This window comes from Pezoporus occidentalis, unplaced genomic scaffold (genome assembly GCF_034315485.1).
Source record: "Pezoporus occidentalis ecotype Australia unplaced genomic scaffold, CSIRO_AGI_Poc_V1 ctg118, whole genome shotgun sequence".
Classification (NCBI taxonomy): Eukaryota; Metazoa; Chordata; class Aves; order Psittaciformes; family Psittacidae; genus Pezoporus; species Pezoporus occidentalis.
Window position 1 is genome coordinate 3,598,346 of NW_026912972.1, and position 27,538 is coordinate 3,625,883.

A 27,538-nucleotide genomic window follows, 5' to 3' on the forward strand; every position below is an offset into this window, starting at 1 on the left:
TTCCTGGTTACTCTCTGTAGGACTCAGACTTCAGAAACACTCTCCCACCTTTCCATACAACACCGGAATGTGTTGGCAAGGCTGTGCCTTCCTGTTGCATATCTGCAGCAGGTCAGGCTTTCATCCTTCACATACAAAGTCTCTTTCCACCGCTGCAGACATTTCACTAGCCCTGATGTAGCCACAGATCAAGGGACCTGAAGCATCTTAAAGGAGGGCTATGATCTGACACGGATCAGGCACCCACATAAAGGAATAGAGACCTGGTACTCCCACAAAAGCTGTCTTCTCATTAGACTAGCACAAATAAAGGTTTCTACTCCTACTACTGAGCAGGTAGGGAAGAAATAGTGGGCACCTATCCCTATGGCCATTGTGGCCAAACTCAACTGGGAGAACCAAACTGAGACACAACCACTAGGAAAAGCCAGCAAGGAATTAAACCCTCAAGAAGCAACAGAACTCGGCAGAGGCAGCATGCCTGAGATGGAGCCCAAGGAGAAAGACCCCCCCAGCCTCTGCAGCCAAGGTACTGCCCTTGCTTAGAGTAGCTCACAGCCAAGCCCTCAATCTGGTCAGCTGAAGCTCCCCCAGCCCATATGTTCCTCTGGCTCATAGGCTGTGATATGCTATGCCTCTGTTTCAGTGGGGGCAGGAGGGGGAGGAAGAAGAAGGGGGCAAATTAATTCAGAAGCTCTTGGCAGGCATACAAGTAACAAACTCAAGGCAGAAGTTATGTAGAATGGGCCTGTGCTGCCAAATGAAGTCACGAGGGGCTTCATTCAGATTTGAGCCTTTTTTGTTATTATTTTTATTATTGTTGTTATTAGTAGTAGTAGTATTAGTATTTGGCAAAAGGAGCCAGGAAATACCTTGCTGGTGATGTCTGCTTCTCCCAGCACAAGCCAGTATGGAACGCTGAGCAGCTTACCCTGAAAAAGGGAGAACCATGATCTTTCTGAGCCCTTGACTTCTACTGCCGTTTATTTAAGTAGCATTGCAGTAATTCTGTTCTTGTTTTTATTTTATAAGAAATTACTGCACAATGAGAACGAGCCTTCCCAAGAATGTTCACTTTTCTCCTCCTCTATTAAACTGGACATGGGGCTAAGGGAGAGGGGGGAAATTTCCAAACATACTCACTGATGAAAGTTGAGCTCCATGAGGAAAAAGCCTCTGTTCACTTAAAATCCTTATAAAGAAAAGAATCTGGTCTTTTAGATATGTAAGCATAAAACCAGAATTCACTGGTTCATCTGAAAAGTGAAATACATGGTCCCACTTCAGGGTAAAAATAACTCCTAGTTAAGACAACATGAATGAGTCGCTCCCTGCAGCCACAGAAAATATGGTCTAACAGGACACCTCATTTTGCAGGAACCTGTTTTTAACTTCTGGGCAAAGAAGTTTAAACTTAAAGAGACTGAAGAAGTATGTATGTTAATTGCAGAAAAAAGGCCCAGTTTCACAATATATAGAGCATCGAATTCAAAGAACAGTAAGCAAGCCACCTACGAACCTCTTGCTTGAAGTGAAAGCCAAAAATACAGCTCTCTGACAGAATATACCTCTCCACCTGTTTGCTGCTTCAGGTCAGATTAAATACCGCAGCTTCCCCAATAAACCTTACCTAAAGGGATCCACAAAACACTGACATGTGACTCTGGTTGGCTTTCTTCCTCCTCTCCAGAGTTTTAGCCACAAGAGTTCCTTGCCACTGCAGAGAGACTCGCCACATTCCCCAAAGCAGTGCTTCCTCATACCAGACTCTTGTGCCAAATGCTGTATCTTCACAATGTTATCTAGAAGCGGTTGGATGCTTCTCCTGTGTGGACTGAGGGAACAGATTTCTCCATTTCAGCTGCTGGTAGAAGTAAGCTCGATGCTTGTGTTTCACCCATAATGTATAATGCAACAGGGTCCCATTTGCACAATCACACAAAGAGACATTTTGTTCTCTCGTGAGCACAAACAGTTTCTAGGGTCAAGCAATCTTTAATTCAGCAGCCTGATGCCCATGTCATGAATCAACATAACAAATATTCAGATAAATATAACTACTGCAAATGTTTCGCTCACATGCTGTTGGAAAATGAGGACTCCAAGTCCTTTGCTTGAAAGCACAGGACTTCTGCCATCCCAAATGATGGAGAGCATCTAGAGATGCTTGTAGCGGGTATCATCTACCCAGCCTGGATGGGACACCAGGACTCTCCACCCAGCACACTGCACTCCTCACTTCCAATAAGCCATAAGCCAAGATTCCATTTCATTAGTCTATGACTGTCCTAATGTGCAAAGGCACATGTTACATCTCCTTTCTAACTACTGCTAAAAGCTGTTTACATCACTGCACAGAAGACTATTTAACATACTGGATTACCAAAGGAACAAGCTCCTCCTTCAAGAACAGCATCAGCATAATACCTGTGACTTTAAATGTAAAGCTAGTTGTACTGAAAACTCTTAATTAAAGCTAGAGCATATGCAAGCAAAAGAACCTGGTGATAAGAAACATGAAATACACTTCCTGAGTCAGATACCTGGAACAGTTTCTTAAACATCCTGTATAAATCGCTGCTTTAGCAGCAGCTCTTACGCACATGTGTTTAAGAACCCACCGTTATTTCAGAGATGGGGTTATGTGGTTTATGCCCAAAATTGGTTTTGTTCTAAAGGTTTATGGACTCCACAAAATTCATTGCTGTTCATTCTTATACCACCATAAACTCTTGATAGAAACAGCTCTGGTAAACCAACCATTTATAGATTGCTATTTCTCAGTTTGCCCTCACCTACCCATTTTCTTTCTGGCTGATAAACCACAGGTGTAGCCTCTATATGGAAGCAGGAGCTGCTAGATTTATAGGCATTACTAAACCAAATGAGAATCCAGTGAACGGACCAAGGGAACCTGATGCATAATAATATGTACCATGTCATGTGTATCTCCTGGGTTAGGAGAAAGGTAAAACTTGAATTACAACACCTATCCAAGTTTCTCAATGAGAAACAGGGCAAGAGAAGCCACAAAAAAAGGAGCAGCAGGGCACAAGGCAATACCCTTCATCATGCATTGTTGCAAAATGGTGTCCAGCCCACCAATTTACTCAGGAGCACTTGCTAAATAACGTGGATTATGTTGTTGTAGCAGCTTTTTTCACCCTACACTTACCACGTGCAGCTGCACCATCATGAGACATCTCCCCCAGCTTGCTCTCCCAAGACACACGCTCTTCCTCCCACTTACAGCAGATAACGCTTACTCTTGAAGACCAGACTCTCACAAGCACAAATGCTCATATTGATGCTGCTGCAGCCATATACACATGCAGCAGTGAAGCCTTTAGCTCAGAAGAGACACCTCCATAAGCAGCACACTGAAGTGGCCCTGTGATCCCCTCTGCTATCTCCACAGAGCCCGGCACAGGACCACCAGAGGTCTGCAAGAAATTCCCATGTGAACAGGAAACTAACACAGAGCACAAAGTATCTTGCTCGCTTAAGTAGTTACTACATTGTCACACAGCCTTCTTACTGTTAAATCACTGTTCTGTTAGCTCTACAGTAAAGTGAGGTATGTCTACACGTATAAAGAAACCCTAAATATCTACAGGATTGTAGCCTTTCATGGTGCAAACCTCCTAATGACTGACTCTAGGTAGGCTTGCTGTATGGCAGAAGTGCTGCACTTGTGTCTTAGAAAGACAAGTCGCCCAATGTCAATAGGGTGTTCATTCATTCACATGTTCAGCAGAGCCGATGCCAGGCAGCCACTGTACACAGCAGGCCACGATGGTGCAAAGTACCACATTTCTTCCTGAATCGAATGCAGTTCTGCCTTTTTCAACTCTTCTCTTTCCACCTCTCGCTGTCCCTCTGAGCTGAAACATAAGAAATCCAGTTTGACAGAACCGCAGGGGAACGCAAGGACACAAACATGTTATTCACAATCCAGAAAATCTGTCTTCTGAATTAGAAGCAGCCAAAGGCTGAATTCTCCAAGGCAGCTTGCTCTGAGCACTTGATGTGGCCAAGGATAAAGCTGACAGGGCAGGAAAAAAAAAAGCTCAGATTTAAGCAATCACTTGCTGAGCCACTGAACCAAATACAACTGCAGATAGGACTTTGGAACATTACAAGACATATTCTGGTTTCATCTGTGTGTCAGCTGCATCCCCCTCCTTACCTGTGTCATAGATCTGCAGCTCAGAACAGCAGAGCTGTCACAGACAGTGCAGCCCCTCCATCAACGCCACAGACTGATCACCATTCCTGCGAGGATTATTTGGAGTTCAGTCCCCTTGGCTACCCAGCCTACTGCAGCAATAAAAGTAACTCTATTTCAGTAAAGCAAGATTTATACAGAAAGACTGAATTAACAGGAGTAAAGCTCAGACACCCCCAAAAAGAGATATGATAAAAGCATCATATCCAAACATGTACAAGACTGCTGTGCACAACAGAGAATGGGTGCACTGAGTATGAAAAATAGGACTATCGAAGTACTCAAAATCTGCATAGTTACTGAGAGAAGTTTTCTATCAATGAGGACAGTGAATCAGAAGTAAAGCAGCGCTAGCACCAGTGTATATGCTACATCCCTGAACTACAGTGGGTGAACTGGGGAACAAGCTCTAACTTCTGGCTGACCAACTTCCCTCACGCACCCAAATATTTTGTTTGCAGCTTTGGCAGCACTCCCTACAACTGCTTCTCCTCTCCATTACTGTGATTTTCAATTTAATACACCATCATTTCATCCTGCTCCATTCCCTCAGAGCTAATATCCTGCTGCTAGGGGCAAGAAAGGGCCTTTCTGCTAGATTTTAGCTTTCCATTTTCTGCAATGCACCACAGGGTGCATACTGCTACACTGCACAAAGTTTTTAATTCAGAAGCAATTCCAGGAACACTTTCTAGGCACTAGCTGGATCATTTGGTGAGAAAAAGCAGCTAGGAAAGCATAAGAAAAGTGCTATATATTGCCATAAAAAGACCAATCATTCCTTCAAGCACCAGGGTGCCATTAGATGACAAAGTCTTGTCTCCTTTGCAATGCCTGTCTGTAGTAAAAGGGCCGGAGGCAGCTCTGTGCCCATTTCACCCCAGCAGGCAGCCACAGGGCTATGCCAACACGTAGCTTCTACCTGGCACAGCAAAGAGGCGTTTTGGCTGGTGGGGAAGTACCACCACGTTGTTCCTCCAGGGCCACCCCAGGGCTGCAAGATCTCTATACGGGATCCCAGTTCTTGTCACGTTCCATGGTGCTGTCTGCCCCCATGCCCTCATCTCTGCCCTGGTGAGACTGCTCCTTAAGCTAAGGTGCTCCCTAAACCAGACAGAGAAGCCCTTTAATGTGCTGGTGGTGTCCCATCCAATCCTACTATCAGCAAGGAGTTTAACAAGGGCTGTTTTCAAGCTAGGTTAAGAGGAAAACAATTATCTTCTTTAGTTGCATGAACACAGGATGATGAGCAGGGTATGGAGGCATGGGCACAAGCAAAAGAGAATGCTTGGCTGCCTTCCTCCTCTTGCATAGAGCTCTGAGCCTTACAAGTAAAGGGTTTTTACTGGGGAAAATACCTAATTTCAAGGGAAACACAGTATCTGAACTAGAAAAATATGGAAGTGCAAGAGTAAAAATAGCCACAAAATCCTCCAGCCTTTTTCCTTGCCTCCTTAGGGGGTTTATTTCGGTTTTGCCACTCCAGCCCTCCCCATCAAAGCAGAAGAACTGCAATGAAGCTGAAACGTTTTGTCTAATCACAAGATTTTTCCTTCCTGAAATGTTTCACACTGAACTGATCAGGCCAATGTGAAAACCAGCCCTATAGGGGTTGTGGAGTTAAACTCAATGGAGGATTTGATTTGCCTCCTTCACATCAAGGCTTGGCACAGCTTACACATTTCGCCACCAGTACCAAAAACCCCAACCTTACAACCAGCAAGACACTTGTAATGGTGCTCAATTGCTCTGCAGAGGTGATGGTCTCTTCGAGTTTTTTGTTCTGGTGCTCAGCCAGGACCAGGTGGCTGCTCCACTTCATGGAGATGAAGTCCTCTCCTCATGTTTTGCTCACTCGTCGCAAGGCCAGACACAATGCTGTGCTCATGCTTCCCTTCAGCAGCTCCCTTTCCCCATCAGTGACTGCCGTGACTTCAGCAAGGCAAAGCAGACTCCCTTCTAGAAGGGATACACGTCTCAGCACCAACTTGGCCCAGTAAGCAGAAACCAACAGATACTACAGCTGACATCCTGCCCTGCGCCCAGCAAGGGCTGTGGCAGCACGCAGTGCTGCAGGTCTGCCCTCTCTGTACATGCTTGGACTCAAAGCCCACCTAGCAGGCACCACACTGAAAAGCTCCTCTTAGATGTTCTCTTTTCCCACAACGTGCTCCCTCCCATCTACACTCAGATTGCTGCCTCCGAACAAAGGTATTCCTGAGCGCTTCTGTGAGCAAATTTATAGTAGCTTACACCTATTAAGCCAAAGATTATTACTGCTTCTTTTGATTGCAGCAGTGTTTAGGAAACAGCTGAGAATGGGGTGGCACTGTACCAGGTACAAACACACTACAACACTATTCATACATATGTATGATATGTAGATGTTGTATGGTATCAGGGTTGTTGTGGATAATGAGCAGGAAAAGTGTATCACAAACAGACCTTCTAGCAACTCCAGGACCTCTTCTTCTGTACAATAAAGTTGCATGAAGTTATATGCACCTATTTTCACTTGTTGGGAACTTGTAGAGAGTTGGCATTTTATTGGCATTTGGTTTTAAAGTGCCTCCCTTGTTTTAAACCATAGTAAAACAAAGAGCACATTTCCACTAACCCTGATCTGTAACACTGAAATACAAGTCACCCAGTGTATTCAACATCAGTTTGAATACTGTTGCAAGGGAAGGATCATAAACATTAAACACGATTTTGAATGACAAAATTTCCTTCCTATTTTAACAAGTTATTTAAGTGTTTCTGGAAACGAAAAGGTATCCTCGCAACCTTGGCGGGATGGACTGGGGAATTCTGCCCTGTTCCCCGCCTATACTGGTTTTATACTCGAAGTAGGTTTTAATACTAAATGATCCAAACTCTTATCACACTGTACATGCACACCAAAAAAAAAGCCACCATCCCAAGCCCAGAAATCTGCCTTTTAGTGTTTTTCTGATCATCTAAAACATGCAAGAGTCAATGCCCTCTCACACAATCCTTGTAGCTGCTGAGCACGGCAGGAGGTCCCCTTCATCCTAACTTACTTCAGTAGAAGTTCCTACAGCATCCTTTGGGATACAGTCCTTAAACACCGAGTTTACAAAGCATTTAAGCATCTGTATAACTTCAGCCACTTGGGCAATCCAGCCTCACTTAGCAGAGCACTTAAGTACTTACAGTAAATCATGTGCTTGGTGGCTTCACTGACTCAAGGCTTTAATGTTATGCCTTTACAGGCATATAGGACTATCCAGCTTCCATAGTGCAACTGAAAAGCAGAGCCAACAGCTTCAGAAGTTACAGACCCAAACTGGCTTCGCTTTTTGAAGACAGTATGGTTAACAGAATACGTGTATTGTAAGCCTGTTGTACGCAGTACGTAAAAAGCTCTGACTGGGATCAGATGTCGGCAGGTGTCATAGAATCATAGAATAGTTAGGGTTGGAAAGGACCTTAAGATCATCTAGTTCCAACCCCGCTGCCGTGGGCAGGGACACCTTACACTAAATCATGTCACCCAAGGCCTCGTCCAACCTGGTCTTGAACGCTGCCAGGGATGGAGCATTCACAACCTCCCTGGGCAACCCATTCCAGTGCCTCACCACCCTAACAGGAAAGAATTTCCTTCTTATATCCAACCTAAACTTCCCCTGTTTAAGTTTGAACCCGTTACCCCTTGTCCTGTCACTACAGTCTCTAATGAAGAGTCCCTCCCCAGCAACCCTATAGGCCCCATTCAGATACTGGAAGGCTGCTATGAGGTCTCCACGTAGCCTTCTCTTCTCCAGGCTGAACAGCCCCAACAGTGCCATTAAGGTGCTGTTAACAGAAAGAAATGTCCATGGTTTCAGCGACAAGAAACCTTTGGAAACCAGCAGTAAATAACAGTATTTTTCAGGATGAGGGCAGGACTGAGCACTATGGCAGTGAACCTGCTTCACATCCATGTACCCAAGTCTCTGCAAACAGCAACGCCACTTTGCGGCTGCGACACTTCTCAATTATGGACTAGTCCTGGTTTTGCTCTAGTTTATTGGCTCTTATCACCATGGCAACACATATGAAACTACCACATCTTTATCCCTCTCCCTTCCCCTCCTTCAGCCAATTTGGAACAGGCTGGGAGTTGTTTATGTGTTTTTTATTTAGATGTATTCCCACCATGCAAATCTCCAAACACTGAGTTACTCCAGGTTCTCCAAACAAGGCTCTGGATTTTGCCCTCTGCAGGTTCCAAGTTTAATGGTCTATATGATTTACTTCTGGCACTGATTTCTGCACACAGTTTGAGCTGTGGGTCAACTACCGACCAGTTTTCAGCACAAGCCCACCAAAGTCATTGGCAAGCTTGCTGTTAATTCAGCTACTTTTGTTACCATTCATCAAATAAAGTAATCCTCAATCAAAAAAACATTGGCTCTGAACTCCCAGCCATCAATCTTTGGTGTACTGACCCTTTATCACCAAGGTTTGGACATCGCAATAGAGTCCTAAATGACGATGACTTACCTTCACCAGTTACAATACATTATGTTCCCCCAGATGAGATCTGTATTTATTAACCTAGAAATGCTGTAGACAGGAGAGCAAGACGTTTCTTCTTCAGAGCCACCCACTTTCTGTGTACATGGAAGAAAAAGCTAACTAGGACACCATCGAGCATTGGCTGAAGAGAAACCTGAGCCAGCAAGATGTTCAGGCAGGACCAAGCTGTCCTCTAAAAGCCTCAGAGGAACAGAAGACACTAAGCACATGTCTACACCATCATTTAAGCACCTGCTCTCAGATCAGACTCACCCACCGCCCATATTGTAAATTCCTGGCTCATGCTAAGAGGACGCTTCAACCCAAGCTCTCTGGACAAAGAGATTAGTCACACTCAGCATCTTAGCTCAGGCCCAGACTATTAGTGTGATCTGGATGGCTTTGGCATGGGAAAGGCAAAGCAACTATTGACAGCCCACCAGCAGACTAGAGAAGATGCGGAGCCCATTTAAAAATCACCCTTTGGTCCAGTTTAATTAGAAATGCAATCAATCAATCAATAAATAAATCATAGTTAATTGCTCAGGTCAGTGACTGTTGGTTTGAAAACACCCATTTTCACCTTCATTACAAATCCTCTCACAATCTCCTGGCTTTACATAGCCCTCAGCTAAGCATGTACCTCACCTTGAACTTGGTATCCAAGACACTACTTTGCTACATTCCCCAGGAGTACCCTAAAAGCTTTTTCTGCTACATGTAAGATTATGAGCAGATGAGTCAGCACATACTGGGTGTGAACTTGTGCTGCTCTTTACCCCCTGTTCGTTTATTGAGGTGTGAGCCAGGAACAACCCCACTGCTGTCAACCCAATTACATCAAAGAAAGTGCACACAGTCTTTTAAATGGAAGATCATGTATCATGGTTTATAGCTTGCATAAAACACTGCACGCCATTATAGGCTCACAAAAACATGAGAGGGTCATGTGCTATTTATTAAACAAAACTTGCTGTCCTAAGATGAGTAACACAAAAAAGGGGATAAAAGTCTCCCATACAAATGCCAATCTGCCTGTTTTCTGACCTAGTAAAGCTTATACAACATGCACCCCATTATAGGGATTATGAGAGAAAGAAGCTGAAAGAAAAACTAGAAAAAAAAAAAAATGGAAATGGATCCAAGTCAGAACTCTCAGATGCACTGCAGGTAAGGAAACAAATAGCACACATCCAGGCTTGTAATGTTTAGAAACCCAGGGATCAGTTATCAGTCCCAGGCTTCATGCCTGGGCAATCCAATGGGGGCACAGAGCACCTGCTTTAGCAGAGAAGTCTCCTGCCAGCAAAGCTCCCCCTTTGCCAACTGCCCCATGCACACCAGGAAAGCAAGGCTATGGCTTGCATCAGTGCTGAGAAACTTGGCCTTTCACATAGGTGTCATCACTGCAGTCCTTGCTATGAGACTGTGCATCAAGCTGGAGCAGCTCCTTCCTGACACTCAGTGAGCATCACAGAGGATTTCCCCACTCTCCTGACTGGAAAGCATCTTGAATCCTCTCTTGGTTTGCATAAGTAGAGGACAAGAGAGATGTGTCCGTGACTTGAAGGGTAGAAATGGAAGGTAGGACTCAGTGTCATTAAACTGAAAAGGCAGCTGGCCAAAGGCCAGAAACTGGGTAGATAAAACAACCCGTCTGGGCGAGTCATCACTTTGATAATGATCTTCCACTTCTGAAAGGCACCAGGAGCTTTGAAGAACACAACCAGTCCAGGCCTTTGATGTTTTTCAGTTAGGTGAACCAACGCTAGGACAGCCCTGAAAGTACTGGCACAAACTGGTTTCCAACCACAGAAGCACAAAACCTCCTCCGTTAGTTTTCAAGCTCCTGAACTTGCCTGCGTCAACTCCTGTGCCTCAACTGCCTGATCTACACCCGCATCCATAGATACCTCCTGTATGCTTCACCTAAAGCACTCATTTCCTTGCCTCATGGTAAACATTCAAAATCAGAGCAGGAAGGGGGCAAAATTCTACAGCCCGAATCAGTCTAAAGTCAAACAAGAAATCTGTGCAATCCCAAAGATGGGGCAATAGTGAGCAATTTCATTTTGCCAAGGAAAACAAAGTCATTCAGATGATGGTGGATGCACACACCCCAAGCCTGGACCATCCAAAGCTTCAAGGATTTCAGCTGCAATGGGGAAGGAATTGTCTTTCATCTGATATGCTGTTAAACAGCTGGAGAGTCCTTCCTCTGGTAGCATAAACACACTCTTTTCTTGGAAAGGTGGAACCTGGGTAACCTGACCGTGACACTGATATTCTTAGGATAGGAGTGGAGCTCAGTAACAACCCTTCTGCACAACCAGAAGCCCAGAGCAGAAGGACACTTAAGCAGACAACAAACAGCAACATTCATAACTAAGAATTCTGGCTCTAGACTTGACAAAAAAAGGCCTTATGTAGGTCTTGTAACTTGAATCATACACATAATCCCCTAGAGTCTATTTATGGGCTTGAAAATTAAGACTACTTGGATTATTTTCCTGGAGGGAGAAAGCCTATGATTTACTAAAGCAATAGGAAATAACAACCTTCCAAGGCAAATTTATTTGCTTTATTATTTAATGTTCACAGTTTAGAACTTCAGAAATCTTTAAAAGACTTCACCTGCAGCACAAGCTATACGACTGATTCATTGTTTTCCAGTCATTCATGATTACTTCAGTGCAAAATGAAAGCAGAACAAACACAGAACAGAAGCAAACACCTTTGGAGTTCAGCAATAACAAACAGCACCTCCTGTTCCTTAAGATACTTTGCACTCATACCTAAGTATTTCTTGCTAGAATGGAAGTGACTGAGGCGATGGTTCAAAGCAATGATGGCAACGTTGTCAGGAGGGCAGAAGTCACACTTCTCAAATCTGCCACCCTGATGATTGTCATTGTAGCACAAAAATTTGCCAACATTTCACATGGGAAAAGGGGAATTTCAGCACACACTTTTCTGAATATTGAAAACTAACAAGTATCTGAGTGCCTTGAAGGACCGGTACCCAGAAACCACAGAGAAAACCTGAAGGCTGTTTAACAAATGCTTCCCCTTTCTAATATCACAGGACCAGATGTGCTCATTCCAGAGCAGCCACATTAATAAACACTTCAAACCTAATCATTCAAACACTCACGAAATTAACGTAATGGGAAGAAAATGCAATTGATGGTAGATCTGACTTGTACAAACTGTGCTTCGGATGCCAGCTGACTCGTGGGGCTAAGTTCTCAGCACCTTTTGTCAACTGTTACTATCTGTGAGAAAGCAGAGATATCCATCTTCCAAATCAGCTAACTAACTACTGTGGACATAAAGCAGGGCAACTGTTTGCAAGTGCCAAAATCCACATTCACTGTCCATTAGTTAGAAAATGCACTCTTTGCCGTATGCATTTGCTGCATTCTTGTGATATTTTGCTTGCAGAATGGGCAACTTTCTTGATCCAGTCCAAAGCTGTGATTTGCAAAGGGGCAGGGGGAGAAATATGCCTGAAGAAGGGCCAAATCTTCCCCAAGTAAGGTCAAAACACTCCAAAGCTGAGAGTAACACCTGTGAAAGTGGCATTACCTTGCTTTCTTCCTTTTGTATTTCTAGGAATCCAGCTATCAGAACGCCTTTCAAGCACAGTTTCGAACATCATAAAGCTATAACTCCAACCCGCTCTCCTGCATGATATTTGCTGTTTTTTTCCAAGGTTCCCAGATTCCTGAAGTCTTGGGAAAAAAGTTCAAACAGACTAATACCAGTTTTAAGTACACACAGGCCATGCAGCATGACATTTCTGTAACTTCAGCCAAGATTTCCATTTACTTTAATGGAAAGTGACTGTTCTAAATGAGTTCCCTCTCACATCTCTACCCTCCTGTGCTTCTACTTGGATCTTCTTTCGTTTCCTCACTCCACCCAAACATTCAGTCCTTCTACACTGACATCAGATTTCAGAGCGCTGGATTCTTCTTGCACACTCAACGTAAGTCTCCCCAGCTTTACTCACTACAGTTAGGTCAAATATCAGGTCTGCTACTGCAACTCCTTATGTGCTCAGAAATTCTTATTCATGTAAGTAGCATGGTATATCAATCCAAGTGTTTGCAGGGTCAGGAACAACACAATTTTGACTACAATAATATGGAATTACCTAGACCTGGCTTTAGCTCAGCAGTGATTTACCACCACAGCAAAGACTTGACTTGCATCTGCTCCCATCAGCTGATGCTGACTTTATGATGTGGCTCAAAAGCTTAGAGTTCATCAGGATACACATTACCTTCATGGCTTTTGCTGGTGCCTTTTAAGACTGTAGCCTGCCTGGGTATAAGAACCACCATAGTAACAGACTGTCAAACAGAAACAGCTTTTTTGTTTAATAAAAAGAGAAAGAAACAGGGGGGGGGGGGGGGGGGGGGGGGGGGGGGGGGGGGGGGGTGAAAAAAAAAAAAGAAAAAGGCAGTAAAAATAGAACTGGCTGGAAACCAGAGACCACAAAAGGAACCAGCTTACAGGAAATTGCCCTCATCAGTTACTAGATGGGAAATTTTTTCCCCCATGTATTACATGGATCATGCAGAGACAGGATGGTTTTACACACACTGAAAAAAGCACATTACCACAGGACAACCTATCTTCCAATCTGGTATGGCTAGGAAGAAAGGGAATGGAGAAACTGTTCCCTCTCAATCCATACCAGCAAAGCAAAAAGCATCCCCAAAGATGCTTTGCACAGTGAATTAGCAGGTTTGTTACAGAGTTTTCAAATAAACATTAAAATGTTTCAGCCAACATAACACATCAAAACAAAGTTAACAGAACAGGGCCCCCACTGCAATGGTTCTACTCACATGAGGGAGCATTACTCATAGTAACAATGTCTCATTTGTTCAGGTCTTTACACACTGCGTAATACTCATTTCAGGAGTATTACACCTACTTTCCCCATGCCACTCTAATTGAGCTTAATAGTATATTTCTTAACCAGGTCTACAGCTACAGGCAAAGCTTACCCATTGCCTTTTAATACGAAAATCCTACACTTCCTAACCTGCCAATATGAGTGGGTTTGTCACAGAATGAGCCAATGCTTGCAGAAACGTGGCTGCTGCTGTATGGTGGGGTCTAAGCCATGAATGAACAAATAGCTCCATCTCCTCCAAACAGACAGCTTCTGTGATGTGCAATCACAATCACAATTTGGCTCTGTGGTCTGGCTAGGACTTCAAGCAGCTTTCACTAGTTACTCCTCAGCACTGCAGGCAGGCTTCTCTCAAAAAAAGCCAAACCATTCACTCACAATTCATTCAAGTACTGTGCTACAGCAATGGATAGGCATGCCAAAATGTAGAGAATAAGAAAAGACCGGCCTGGGGAAGAAGTTATATGAAACAGCAAGGTTTAAATACGTAATGCATAAAACATCTGGCCTAGGAAGTCTAGAGAAGCTGTTGGATTCCCTACCCGAAGGCACAGGCCAGATGTGGCATTACTGTCGCCTCCCAGCACTTGCTCTCAGAACTATGACATGGTCAGAAATACCAGGAATTTAGAAGTTAGGTTTTAAGGCCACTGTGATGCCTATTTTAGATCCTTCATAATACAACCAGGCACCAACTGCTCCTACATTTCTCTAACAAGTATATTTTCCTATTTGTATTTTGAAAGAAAAATACTGCAAAGAAGCATCCTATAATATGCAGATATGTGCTTTTCCCCAATACTCTCCAAGGAATTGAAACTGATGGCTCAGGAGACATACTCAGGTCATGTTAGATAACAGAAGTTATCTTCTAGCAGCTAGCAAACAGAAAAGGGGGATCTGAAAGCTACTCTTATTAAAAGGCAATTTAAAGTTCTTGATGTTTAAGACACCCCCTTTCCCTTTATTCTGCACCAGCATTAACATCTGAAACCAGCAGCATTCCCACAGACATGAAAACATGCTTTTACATAAGATGGGGCTGAAACACAGTGCCTCTCTCTCCAAGGAGCCTTTGCACCCTGCCCATCAGGAGGAGGTTGAAGGCTCTTTCCAGCCCCTTGCAAAACTCAGGTTTGCTAGGCTCCTCTTCACTCCAAGGGGCAAGCTGTCTCTCCTCCTACATCATATGTGACTACAGAAAAACCACAAGGTACTGTAAAGTATGAAAGCTGTTAAAAATGAAGGTCTGTCCTGCGTTCAGCAGTAGCACTCATTTTTCTCCTTCTTGGTACAGAATCCTGAAATTTTCCCCTTGTTCCTTACACGCAGGCCAAGCTTCACCACCTTTATCACAGCAATTTCCACATTAACCCAAACAAGTACATAAGGAATAGCCAGTCACTGTCAGCCCTGTTCTCCTTGTCAAGGACGACACCAGAATATGTCACTTCTGGAATCACATCTCCAGGGAGCTCTGGCACTGCCCCTGTCCTGTCCTACAGCATGGCTCATTTACCTGGCTCTGAGCACTGACCTTATGGTCACTTTTATTTCCTAGCTGCTGCACTCCCTGCAGCTCACACTATCCCCAGTCTAACCTCACGATGGTAAATAGTCACAGCCTGTGCTCAGGCAAAATTCATCTGCACTGCTTGATTTGGCATATTTTTCCTGTATTTTGTTATTCCTGCCTGAATAAGCTATTTTCACATCTCTGCATGACTGGCTTTTTTTTAGGTTCTTGTCTCTATTTCATGTCTTTTCCACCCCATCTCCTTCAGCACCTCAGAAGCCCATGGACACCTCAGCAGCTAACCTGTTATAGATTAAGAACATCCCTGCTATTTACCGATTGGTTTCAAAGCAGAGTGCTACAGAAATCTCTGCTCTGCCCTAAGGAGCAGAATAAAGGTCATGCCTTCTACTGTATTCCTGTTGATAATCCAAGCAATCTTTCCTGTTCAGTTTCCAATCAGCACTCAGAAGTCCTGCAGTTTAAAAGTGTGATCTAGCACAATGCAGCACAACCGTGCTGCACAAGACTGAGCCAAGACATGCTGTCACAGGGGTACATCAAATACAGACTGGTCTCTGCAGAGGGGACAAGGGCAGCACCCATCTCCCAACAACGCATCAATACACCCCCATCCACTGCTCACTGGTGGAGAAGAGGGTCTACAGCATACTTTTCAATCCAGTGGAATCAGAAGGGCAAGGATTAAACAGGAGATTCAGTTTTAAATCAAAGTGGTAAACGTGACAGTCCACTGGCACACAACGTCCACATAACCCTACAAAACTTTGCCGAGGGTATTTGCAGGGGCTGTCAATTGGAGCTGAAGAAAGTAGCCTTTATAGCAATGCAAGCACTGACATTTCACAGGCTGCTTCTCAGGAACATAGATTTATTTCACTGTTAAAACATTTTGTTCAATCTGCCTGGAGAACAAGCCAGGAGCAATCTGACCAGACCAGGTCCCAAGCCCTTTCATTAGCACAGCAGCAGCACCTTTGCTTATCCCCTGCTCAAAGGAGACATTTCCAGTTGTCTCCAAAGGTAGATGACAGTCTCCCGAGATCTGCAGCTCTTGTGAAAGTTGATATGAAAAACATACTGCAGGCCAATATCTCTGAGAATCTCCATTATGAAGATAGGCTTATAGGCTACATTATGAAGATAGGTCAAGAAAGCTGGGGCTTTTCAGCCTGGAGAAGAGAAGGCTGCATGGAGACCTCATAGCAGCCTTCCAGTATCTGAAGAGGGGCTATAGGGATGCTGGGGACAGACTATTCGTTAGGGACTGTAGTGACAGGACAAGGGGTAACAGGTTCAAACTTAAACAGGGGAAGTTTAGATTGGATATAAGGAGGAAGTTCTTTATTGTAAGGGTGGTGAGGCACTGGAATGGGTTGCCCAGGGAGGTTGTGAATGTTTCATACCTGGTGGTGTTCAAGGCCAGGTTGGACAGAGCCTTGGGTGAGATGGTTTAGTGTGAGGTGTCCCTGCCCATGGCAGGGGGGGGTTGAAACTAGATGATCTTGAGGTTCTTTCCCACCCTAACTATTCTATGATTCTGTGATTATGACTGCACCTGCAACTGCAGACTTCCCCCTGCTTTCCGACCTCTCCCAATTCCACACATGCTGCTGCTGAACCTATACCCAAACCCCAACTTCCAACTGCTGTATAAAGCTAATTAGGAAGCTAATACTGCTTCCTGATGGAGGCAGACACAACCTAAGAGGTAGGGCAATGTCTACCTGCACCATTCCAGAGAAGGACGTTCTGACCATCCTCAGCCCTACAGCAAAGGTTCAACCACGCTGACCTGGCTGCAGGCCTGAGTCACACTGCCCTCACTGGTACAAAGTTCTACAAGATGCCACTCCCTGCTCCTGCTCCACAGGGTTCTGGCAAGAAGAAAACAGGATTTGCAAACAGGCCAAAAGCATTTCCAGACCTGTAGGGCTGAGATTGGGTTTTCCTGCTCAAAGGCTCTGAACTGATGGTTCAAACACAGAAAAACACCCCTTTGCTGTTTGAGGATTTCTGGAGCAGCTCTCAGTCACTCCACTTTGGCCAAACGCCCCTCTCTCTTTCCCACTTCTTTTCCCCACCCTTTTCCCCTCCCCATCCCACAAGAGCAAGTTTTATCCACAAAGTCATGCACTTCAAAAATGCCCTGAAACCACAAATCACAGTTGCTGTGCCCAGACACATGTTTCATAACCACAATAAAGTTGTCTGAGGATTGCCTGCTCTCTTCTGCACTGACACTAATTCCGAAGATTAAAAGTGAGATGCAGATTGCTTCTGCCATAAATACACTCCATAGCCTTCATGAGAGACTGGTAACCTTCGGCCTCAGCTGCATCTTACCTGCAAAACATGTGCCATACAGGCAAGTTACTACCCTTAGCATCTCCCATGCCTTTCTTCTCTCCATAGCTAAGCTGAATAACAGCAAAAAACCCATTCACACTCAGAGACGAGCTCTAAGGTCCCACATCTTAGAAACATCAGCATCGCCAGATACAGGCTGCAGAAAGCAGCTTCTGGAAACCCTGTACAAAACAGGAGTCTTCTTAAGGCAGCCCTTAACCTGTTGCTTCTGGGCAAATACTCATTCAGGTTGCATGGCAGCAAAAGCAGCATTCTAAAAGCCATTTACAATGAGGAGGTGACACGACCGCTTGACATGCTTCAGCTAAAGCTGCAGACAGCATGACGTCCTCATCGGAATATGCCCAAAGAGATGACAGCTTTAAAATGACTGCATCAACGACATCAGTGCGCAGTGCCTGTGATCCATCAAACAAATGCTGCTCCCAAAAAGGGCTGCTTGCATCTTCAGAATTCATCTTTTCAACCGGGAATACAGCAGACACTTCCACACACGAGAGCAGCACTCCTGTGCCAGTCACGGCTTTCACGCTCTTCACAGCCCCAAGTGCTCAGAGAGGAAGGGTGAGTGAAGCCAGCACGAAGGAAACAGACACCCTGGCTCCTGGATCAGGGTTTGCAACTACCCCAGATGAACTTACCTGGCACACAGCTTGTCCAGGCAACCCACGAGGTCTACATCCTGCATGAGACACACAGGTCTCCAACCAGGCAGCATCTCCATGCACTGCCCTGCTGAATTCTAACCTTCTTGGCTCAGCAAACAGGCTACAAGGCCCACCCAGCTCCAAACCTGCTGCTGTCATTGCAACCACACAATACAAAACACGGTCTGGGGCTTCCCAACAGTAGTGTCTTCCCACCAGCAGCAGCTGGCTCTGCCTGAATCCCCCATTCTTCTTTGATCCTTCTATGGCCTTTCCAGCCAGGACTGACACAGCACTTGGGCACTGCAAGACCAGAAAACCATCCAAAAAAGGGAGAGAATTGCCCATGATAGGCAAGCTCTGTGCTATGGGACTTCTGTGAGACTTGCTCCTTCCATCTCACACGGTGACAGATGAACACCGAAAGCAATTTTACATCTCATTCTGTCAGCATGGGACACCTAATAAATCCCAGGGGGCAGAAAACACCCAGAAGGCTTTTCTCCCCTGTTTCTTTTGGCTGCATAATTACAGGCAGTAGTTACAACACTCACATTACCTCCCCCTCTGCCCTTGCAGAAATAATAGGCAAACAACGTGAAAACCACAAGAGGTGCCAGGGGAAAACCTAATTGCTACATGTTGTGTAAATACAGGACATCTTTCAGGTGTCTGCCTGGCTGGTACAGGAGCTGGTGCTATTCATTTCAGCTTGATCCAAGTAATTCATTTTCTTAAATGGTTTATTTGCCTAAGACTGTGAGACACCTGACAGCAGGCAAGAAGCAGCAGCAGCAGGTGCTGCACTGATCTCAGGCCTCGGCGCTGATTAACACTGGCAGAGATGCTGATCCTGAGGAACACATAATCCCTGCTCATGGCCCATGGCTGTTTTCCCAGCCCGGGCACCTCCTTCTCTACCATGCACAAAACTCATTTCATCCCCAGGCACAGCAAAACCAAAGATCCCGCCATGAGAACACAGACTGGGGCTTCTGCTGCCCACACAGCCTGCGACAGCACTCCAGACAGCCTGAAAGGGGAAAACAGAGATGCCAGACCCTGCTGGCAAAGTTCCTGATGGATTCAGGAAGGTCACACTTCACACAGGGGAAGCATTAATCCCACCAAAAGCAAGAAGAAACCATGGAGACATGCTGCTGTGTGATGTCTTCCCAAGCCTTTGCTCTGAACCAAAGCTGAGGCCCCTCAAAGCTGGGTCCTTGCAACACCACCATAACTGACTATTGTTTTAAATTCAGTAGGCATTCCATTCTCCACCATATGCTTACCATTTCCACCAACCTCCGAGACCAGCAGTGACAAGAACAGCATAAAGATTTCCCTGTTGCTATGTTACAGATGTTGCTTGGCATCTTCATGGTGCATTTCTGAGATTCAAGAGCCTGTTTGCTGGCTGTTGCAAGCGCATGTGGGCGCAGGTCTGCTGAAATCAATGGAGCTTCAGCAATTTTAGAGATAAATAAGCATCTGCTTCTGATGCTTCAAGTTTTCTAGCACAAACACAATTGCATTCTGACACGAAGAGCTTAAACACACCCATCCTTAGTTTCAGCTCCTGCTTATTATGATAACACATAATTGTAAATTCTAAACTACTGGCAGAATCAGTCCAAGCTTTCCAAGTCAGCTCCCACAGCTCACATACAAAACTTGCCTTTGCATTTGCTTGAGAAAACCAAGAGCTTTCCACCCAAAGCAACAGTTTCCCACTTGATGGGTAGGGGTCCATATTTTCTCCTTCTGAGTATATTATGCCTCAGGTGCATGCACCCGTGATGTGATTACAAACAAAATGCAGGCTTATGCACCTATCTGTCCATGCTGTTATTCTTTGCACTGCATAGCTATTGCTTATTTGTTAGCTCAGGGTAAATTGTTTAGCTAAGACATACAGTGGAAACAGGCACTTTGACAGCAAAGACAACAAAGTCCTGCACAGGACCCAGCAGACTGGAGTCTGATCCCAGCTGGGGCACAGACTTGCCTACTGTCTGCAGATAGTATTAATGTCTTCAGAAGTGTCTCATCTTCTCATGCGTGAGCTGGAGGTACTAATGCTCCCTTCAGGGCTGGATCTCCAAGGAGGCTCCTCCTTCACTTTCCGTCTGCCTCACCTCTGGAACTAAGCACAGTAACATGGCATTTTTCTGGCTCCTAACCTTAGTCCCCTAAGTCACAGGGTGAGTTGTACACTGCTGGGGAACACGGGCTTTCCTCTACCCACAGTCCTGTATGAGTTCAAACTCATTTATGACTCAGTACAGGTTTGGGTTTGAAAACAGGCACCTTTCCATTCACCTCCCATCCCACCTCCATAGCAAGGATTCCTGGGCAGGCACTATCCCCTGACTAGTGTTTTTTCAAACCAGCCCCAGATCCAAAAGCCTTTCTCTAGTGCCCCACACCTGGCTCCTATCCCCATTGCATTGTAGCTTCCCTAGCTCTGAGCTTTTGATTCAAACAGTTGAAAAGAGCAGGCCGAGTGCAACAGCTCAGCTAAGAGCACACAGATCAGCTCAATTCTTGCCTTCAGTCCTGTGCCACAGCCAAATCTCTCTTAGGACTGCACTTAAAAACTAAGGATGGAGGTTTTCACATTTTCAGCTGCACAGTTCCCCTTCACTCATGTCGAGATGTGTCTTTGGAAGCCTTAGCTCAAAGCAACTGCCACTACAGCATCACAACATCTAGCAATGCATAGCACCATGCTGTACAGCATTTGGATTATAAACCTATCTGATGGAGAAAAACAGGAAAGCATAAACAGCTCCTTGTGTAACAGTGGTTAAATAAGGTTGATACTGTCATGGATCTCTAACCAAGTATTTTCCTCTTTTCTGGTCAGGATCAAAATGTTATAAGGTCCTACTCATGCCCAACTCTCTCAACTCCCAGGCTAACATTCCCCATACTGAATCAGACCACACTGCCTAGAACAATAAGGCTGACTTGATTTCATCAGGATTTGAGACACCAGTCCTAAACAGACAAGGAATTATAAGCCAGATGACAAAATTATTTCAAGATACACACAAATATTCAGAAGACAGGTACCAGAAGATGTAAGATTTGTCTGTCCTCAGAAGTGTTATGCGTTTCATTTATACAGTAAAATAACCAGATAATTTTAACAGTAAAAAGGCAAATCAGTTCCAAGCAAAACCAAAGGGGTTTCGTATGAAAGTGTTAAACTGAAGTAACTGTTGTCTTTATACATTGTTTAGACAAATGAACTGAATTATACAATCCACCTTCAAAGTCTGAAAATTAAGAATTTGGTGAATGGCTGCCATTAATCCCATATGGTTCCAAGGTGAGAAGCAACACTAAAAGAGATACTGTAATGCCTTTAGACAATGAGGCATGTTTATGCCAACAGCAGTTAAGAGCTGTAAGAAACATAACCAATTCTTCCTATGACTGTAATCTCTTTCCCCTCAGGATGCCCTTCCTCCCTTTTCTCTAACAGACCTGGCCACAGACCTGAAACTCCCTTTAGGCAGACCTGCAGTGAGACCCTTCATGCTGCCCTACCAGATCAAAGAGCTTCCACCCTGGTTCTGTTGTTGCTGGTACCAATGCAAAATCCCCCAAGTGACCTTACAGGAGAAAGGACAGGCTCTTGACATCACATGTTGAGTGGTAATGGCTCCAGAAACATGTGAGGGGGGACAAAAATCTATGAACAGGATATGAGTTGGGACTGTAAGTAACAGAAAAGCTTCTATTTCTGAATGCTATACACTGAAATGCTTTCTCCCCACCAATAACAAAAGATACTCAAGTCATAAAGGCATTACAGCCACTATCTCAAAAGCTGGAAGCAAAGCAAACCTTGTAGTGATAGCATCTCCTACAGCTAGGGGGAGAAATGAACAAAACACTAAGAAAAGCTTTTGGGAATAGAAACTTTTATCCAGGTCTTTACCATTCACCTGCAAACTTGCCTAGTTCCCCTGCTGTATCACTTAGGAGGAGCAAACGCCTCATAAAAGATGCTTTCTCCTTTCAAAGAGACTTGTCTTGCTTAATTTAAGCTTTTCAGATTAAAGGGCATAACACCTCTTCTTTAATACTGTCTCGGAAGACGTCACTGCTGCACTACAAAGAAAAGGCCTGGCTCCTACTCCCACTGAAGTCAGGAGCAAAACTCCCACTCATAGCTATGGAAAAGGATTTAATCAGAATTGTTGTTCTCCTTGGTGCCTTCCAGCCTCCTGATATGGCATGCAGGAGGTCACAAGGGAGGTGTTTTTACCCCACTGAATCACTAAAATAAGGAGTTTTTAAAATATGAAGGTATTGTATAGGCCTGCCGGCTGCTCTAGTCATTTATTCCACAGAAATGAACCGCCTCACAGAGCATTTGAAGATTGAGCATTAAGTAGAAGCAGACGCTTGCAGTTCTACAATATGTTGTTTCCTGTTAAAGAAGTCGTGTCCCACCTGTTCCTTCCATTTGCTGTTTTATCCTGAAGACATTGCTAGCAATAGAATTAGTCATTACAAAACAACCCACAAACACTTACTTGGTTAACTCACCAGCACTCAAGAGCTGCTGGTGTCAATAAGAACAGCTTCCTCAGATGATACTCCCTCAATAAATATTTTTCTGGCCCTGCCTTCAGGTTTCACATCTGGTGTTTGGTAGAACGTTAACTCAAGCATTTGCTAGCACTCAGAAAAGTGCTGGGGTTTAAACTCTGCATCTTTAGGCATTATATGTAGTGTCAGACAATGAAAAACAAAGTGGCCCTCAAAAAGAGCACCTATTTCTGTATATTCATAATCACAGAATCCTAGACTGGTTTGTGTTGGAAGGGACCTTAAAGCTCATCCAGTTCCAATCACTGCCACAGGCAGGGACACCTTCCACTAGAGCAGGTTGCTCCAAGCCCCTGTGTCCAACCTGGCCTTGAACACTGCCAGGGATGGGGCAGCCACAGCTTCTCTGGGCACCCTGTGCCAGCGCCTCAGCACCCTCACAGGGAAGAGCTTCTGCCTAACATTTAATCTACATCCACCCTCCTTCAGTTGAAAACCATTCCCTTACCCTGTCACTACATCTCAGACTGAATTACTTGAGCGACTGACAGGTACTCAGAATGCCCAGACACATGTGAAAGACAACACAAACAAGAAGCCAGTTCTGCTGCTGTGCCATACTGACATGCTTGTGCTGACTTCAACACCGAAATCTAGCCCATCAGACTTAACATTGCAGGTCTAGCTGGTGCAGGGTCCTGTGGGTGCCAGCTGGTTTGCTTGCACTACTGGAGAAGAAACTGTACAGCCACAACCCTCATTCAACACCTCCCCCTTCACTTCCTCCCTGGCACAGGGCAGACGGGCTCCTAGGTCCTCATTCTACACACAGGCTTCTGGGGAGGAAGGCATGATGCCAGTACCCTTCCTACTTTTCCATATAGCACAGGTCTGCAAGACCCACATGCTGGAGGGCTCCTTCTTACAAGAGGAGCATTTGGAACAACAATACAACAGGCACTTCCAAACAACTTGATTTTTTCTTGCAGGGTGTAAGTTCAAGTTTCTTGTGACTTCAACATGAACGGCCAAGGTTCAGTCTATCTAGCTTCTGCCTCACATGACTCTCTGTGGTATTTAACAGCCCTTAGCATCAAACCAAAGGATGCTGGATGTGATGTCAAGGCCTTCAACAGGGAAGTGGGTCTGGCTTTCACTGGTTTTATTTTAGCACAAAGAGAATATCACAGAGGAAACCTGTAGCAGAGAAAGGAGTGGGCCTAAGGATAACATCCATGTTTCTTGGCAGTGCAGACTGCTCTCACTCTCTGTACCATACACGTGGCATCACCCTCCTCAGGAACCGCTGCTGTGGCAGCTCTTCACATTCCTGAATCCTTTCACACTTTCCATTCCTAGCAGCAGGATAGGAGAAAGTGGTAATGGTGAGTATATGTGAGCAGCTTCAGAAAACAGCTTGAGGTGCATCATCTTACACTGCGAATCAGACAACCAGTACACCCTGGTGGAATGACAGATTTCTTCAAGAGATCAGGTGCCTTACTATGATCATTTATTTGCTGTGCTGTACCAGACCACTTTTGCAAGAGAATGAGCCCAAAAGATCAGCATTGTTAAAGACAGAAGTACAAAAGACTCCATGGGATAAGTTGTGATCACAGTTCTCATATCACTCTTCTAACAGTGTACAGGTAAACGCTCAACAAGCTCTGTTTATAGAGCTTGTAAGAACATGAGCTCACGCAGCTCCTTCATACCTCACATTGAGCAGAACAGAGGCATCCAAACACCAAAAGCTTTTTCTAGACTCAGTGGAAAGAGATGTTTTCCAGAAATACTCTGCTCTCTGAAAGAGGAGGGTGAGCACGCTTCTTGCTAGCAGCAGCCATGCACAAGAGCCTAACGTTAAGGTAGGCAATGCAGGTCTTCAAGTTGTTGACAAAATTACCTAATTCTCACAATTTTTTTTTGTTCGTACCACATGGAAATTCACCAGGAATTAGTACAGGTCTGGGAACCATTTCCTACATGGTTCGTCTTCATACAACTTATGTTCTCCATCTGCAACCTGCTCTAGTGGAAGGTGTCACTGCCCATGGCAGCGGGTTGGAACTGGATGAGCTTTAAAGTCCCTTCCAAGCCAAACCAGTTTGGGATTCCATGTTTTTGTTTTGTTTTGGGTTGGGATTTTTTTCCCAGATTTGCAGTAAAACACAACTGTTCCACTTACGTTTCATGTTTTGTTTTGAGGATTTGGGTTTTATGCCATGCGTGATTCAGTATGTGCCTGAGCTTGCAGGGACAGGTACGAGACAAACGACCTTGCATTCATTCCTTTGTGCAAGATACACAACTGCTATGTGATGAGCAAGAAAGAGAGGGAAGGTCCTTTGGGGCAGTTCAGAACGTGATGCAACAGAGTGAGACCAAGAAACGGGTGTAAATTTCTTCTCTGCCCTTAAGCAGGTTGTGTGCAAGGTTAAGAGAGGGTTATAAGGAAGGTTACCAAGACAAAAGGGAGAGCTGAACATTTAGCGCGCTGTGAAAACATAGCATCATCTGAATGTGCCTTAGATTCACAAAGGAGAAGAGGGAAAGAACACTATCAGAGAGAAGAACAAGAGCTAATAAAGTTCAGAAGTTTCAAGTGTTGATTCAGCCTTGGTCCAGGGCTGCTCCTACAGCCTGCGCTCACTGTCAAAAGTAAGATTTAGGGAAAAAAGTAAGATTTAGGAAACTGATTATTTTAACACCGTAAGTTTTTTTACTCTCCACTTCTCTGTATGATAAATCTTTATATGATAAAATTCAGCTCAAACACAGCTGAAAATACCCATAGTTTGGGTACTGAGAGAACTGGATTACTACTCACTTCTAAAAGCAGACAGCTTACCTATCCCTTTCAGCTGACAGCTCAGCTGCCTGCGCTGACTTTCCTGGTTACACACATTGCTGTTCATGATGAGCTCTCAGTAAGAGCCAACAGCCCGTTCAACACCTGTCATCAAGGCTTTTGAAGCTCAAATTAGCGCAAGTGAATTCAACTGCAGAGTGAACTCTCCCCAGCTTCACTGTTGCTCTTTGCAAAGAGCATCCACCAAACAGCTCTGTCTACACTTTAAGCTCAGATCCTCAAATAGCTCCCTCCCATTGGAGTTACTGGACTGGCCTCAGTACCATTTTGAAAGGCCCAGCTCCTCCCAGACATCTGACCTTTCGCCTAGTGAATCTTGTTTAATGGCATGCAGAGGAGCAGCGAAAAGAAGCATCCTGACCTCACTGAAATCAAAGCCAGACCTTTTCACACTGAACAAGGATTACTACCATAAGCTACTATTAATGCCAATGACACTGGCCATTTCATTTCAAGTATGTTGACAACTGGAGCCTGGCTGACAAATTTTCACACCTTACCTGTTTCTCTCACTGCCTTCCACAAACACACAAGACAAAGCTTACATGACTGTGGCAATTTATTTAGCTTCTTAAAAACGCAAGCAGTACATCTGCACTGTAGCCCCTCACAGTCACAGTGCAGTCCTCCAGAGCTGGCAACTAACACCACACTCAAATACTCAACAGAGAGACTATTGCTCTGCACTGAAATACTGCTGCTGCTCGCCCTCCTGCTGTGGACATGTACTGCAGGAAGACTCATACCTTCAGACATAGGAAAAAGAATTATGACCTCCAAGAGAGAAATGAGGGGTGGCTGGAAAGGCAGCAAGAAGAAACTGTCCCCAGCACACAGATGTGAGCAACACACATCCCAGTTTCTACTCCATTCCACATCCTATAAAGAAGGGCAAGAACTAGCTCCAGGAAAGAAAAAACAAACCAAACCAAACCCAAACCCATGACTTCATCATGGTTGTGCAGTGTCACCACATAAACCCGGTGCTTGAAAACTTCAAGTACAGCTGAGATGAGCGCTTTCATTGCTGAAGAGGAATGATCAAATACTTGTTCTTGCGACAACCACTGAATAAAACCAACGTGGTATTTACCAGCTGGTTTTCACTTGAGCTGTTCAAATAAGCAAAAGCTGTCTGCACCCATTACACAAACCTTTCTCTGGCCAGCTAATGCCAGGCTGCAGTGGGAAACCCAGGGATCAGCATTTCTGTGCACCTGGGCTGCATTGCAGATTTCCATATTCCATTAACAACCACAATAAAACACTGCAACAAAGCCGAGCAACAAAACCCCCAACACGGTGAGCATGTGGCGACTGACAAACAAGTACTGAGCACATCGCATAAAATATTCTTGGCAACCACGAAGCCTAAATCTGAAGTGTGAGAGGAGAAAAATGCCCCGTCACAGATTCGCTTGTACTCAGCAGCACAGCTTCTGGATAGCTCAACTTCTACTGCCAACGCACATTCCCTACAGGAAACAGACACCTGAACAAAATGGTTGGCAAAACCCCAACACATTCTTATTTTCACTTAAGTTTCCACCTCCATCCCATAAACACCTCTCACTGTGCAGCCCAGGAAATGGACACGTTCTGTTTGTTTAGAACTCAACACGTGCACACACATGGGAGGAGCCCTGTCAAACTCCGGTCTTGTTTGAACAAGCCACAGAGATCCATCAGGCAATCAATCCTAGTAAAGTCAAGACGTACAGCATATCCAGTGCTCTGGAATGGCTGATAAGAGATGAACAGACACAGAAAACCCACCTCTTGGTGTCGTCACGTTGTCAGTCACAGGATATTTTAGTTCAGGTTTCCACACCTGAAACAAAGCAAAAGCTCTCAGTTA

At 44.7% G+C, this 27,538-nt stretch overlaps 1 protein-coding gene across 42 annotated transcripts in view; it reads right to left on the minus strand.

The window, feature by feature from the left end:
- MAP2 (microtubule associated protein 2) overlaps positions 1 to 27,538 on the minus strand; it is a 226,684-nt gene that overhangs the window by 156,129 nt on the left and 43,017 nt on the right. For all 42 annotated transcript variants that reach the window (XM_062602511.1, XM_062602338.1, XM_062602357.1 and 39 more), the window contains exon 2: positions 27,457 to 27,511. The gene's annotated coding sequence lies outside the window, so the exon portion shown is untranslated. The remainder of the gene's footprint in view (positions 1 to 27,456; positions 27,512 to 27,538) is intronic.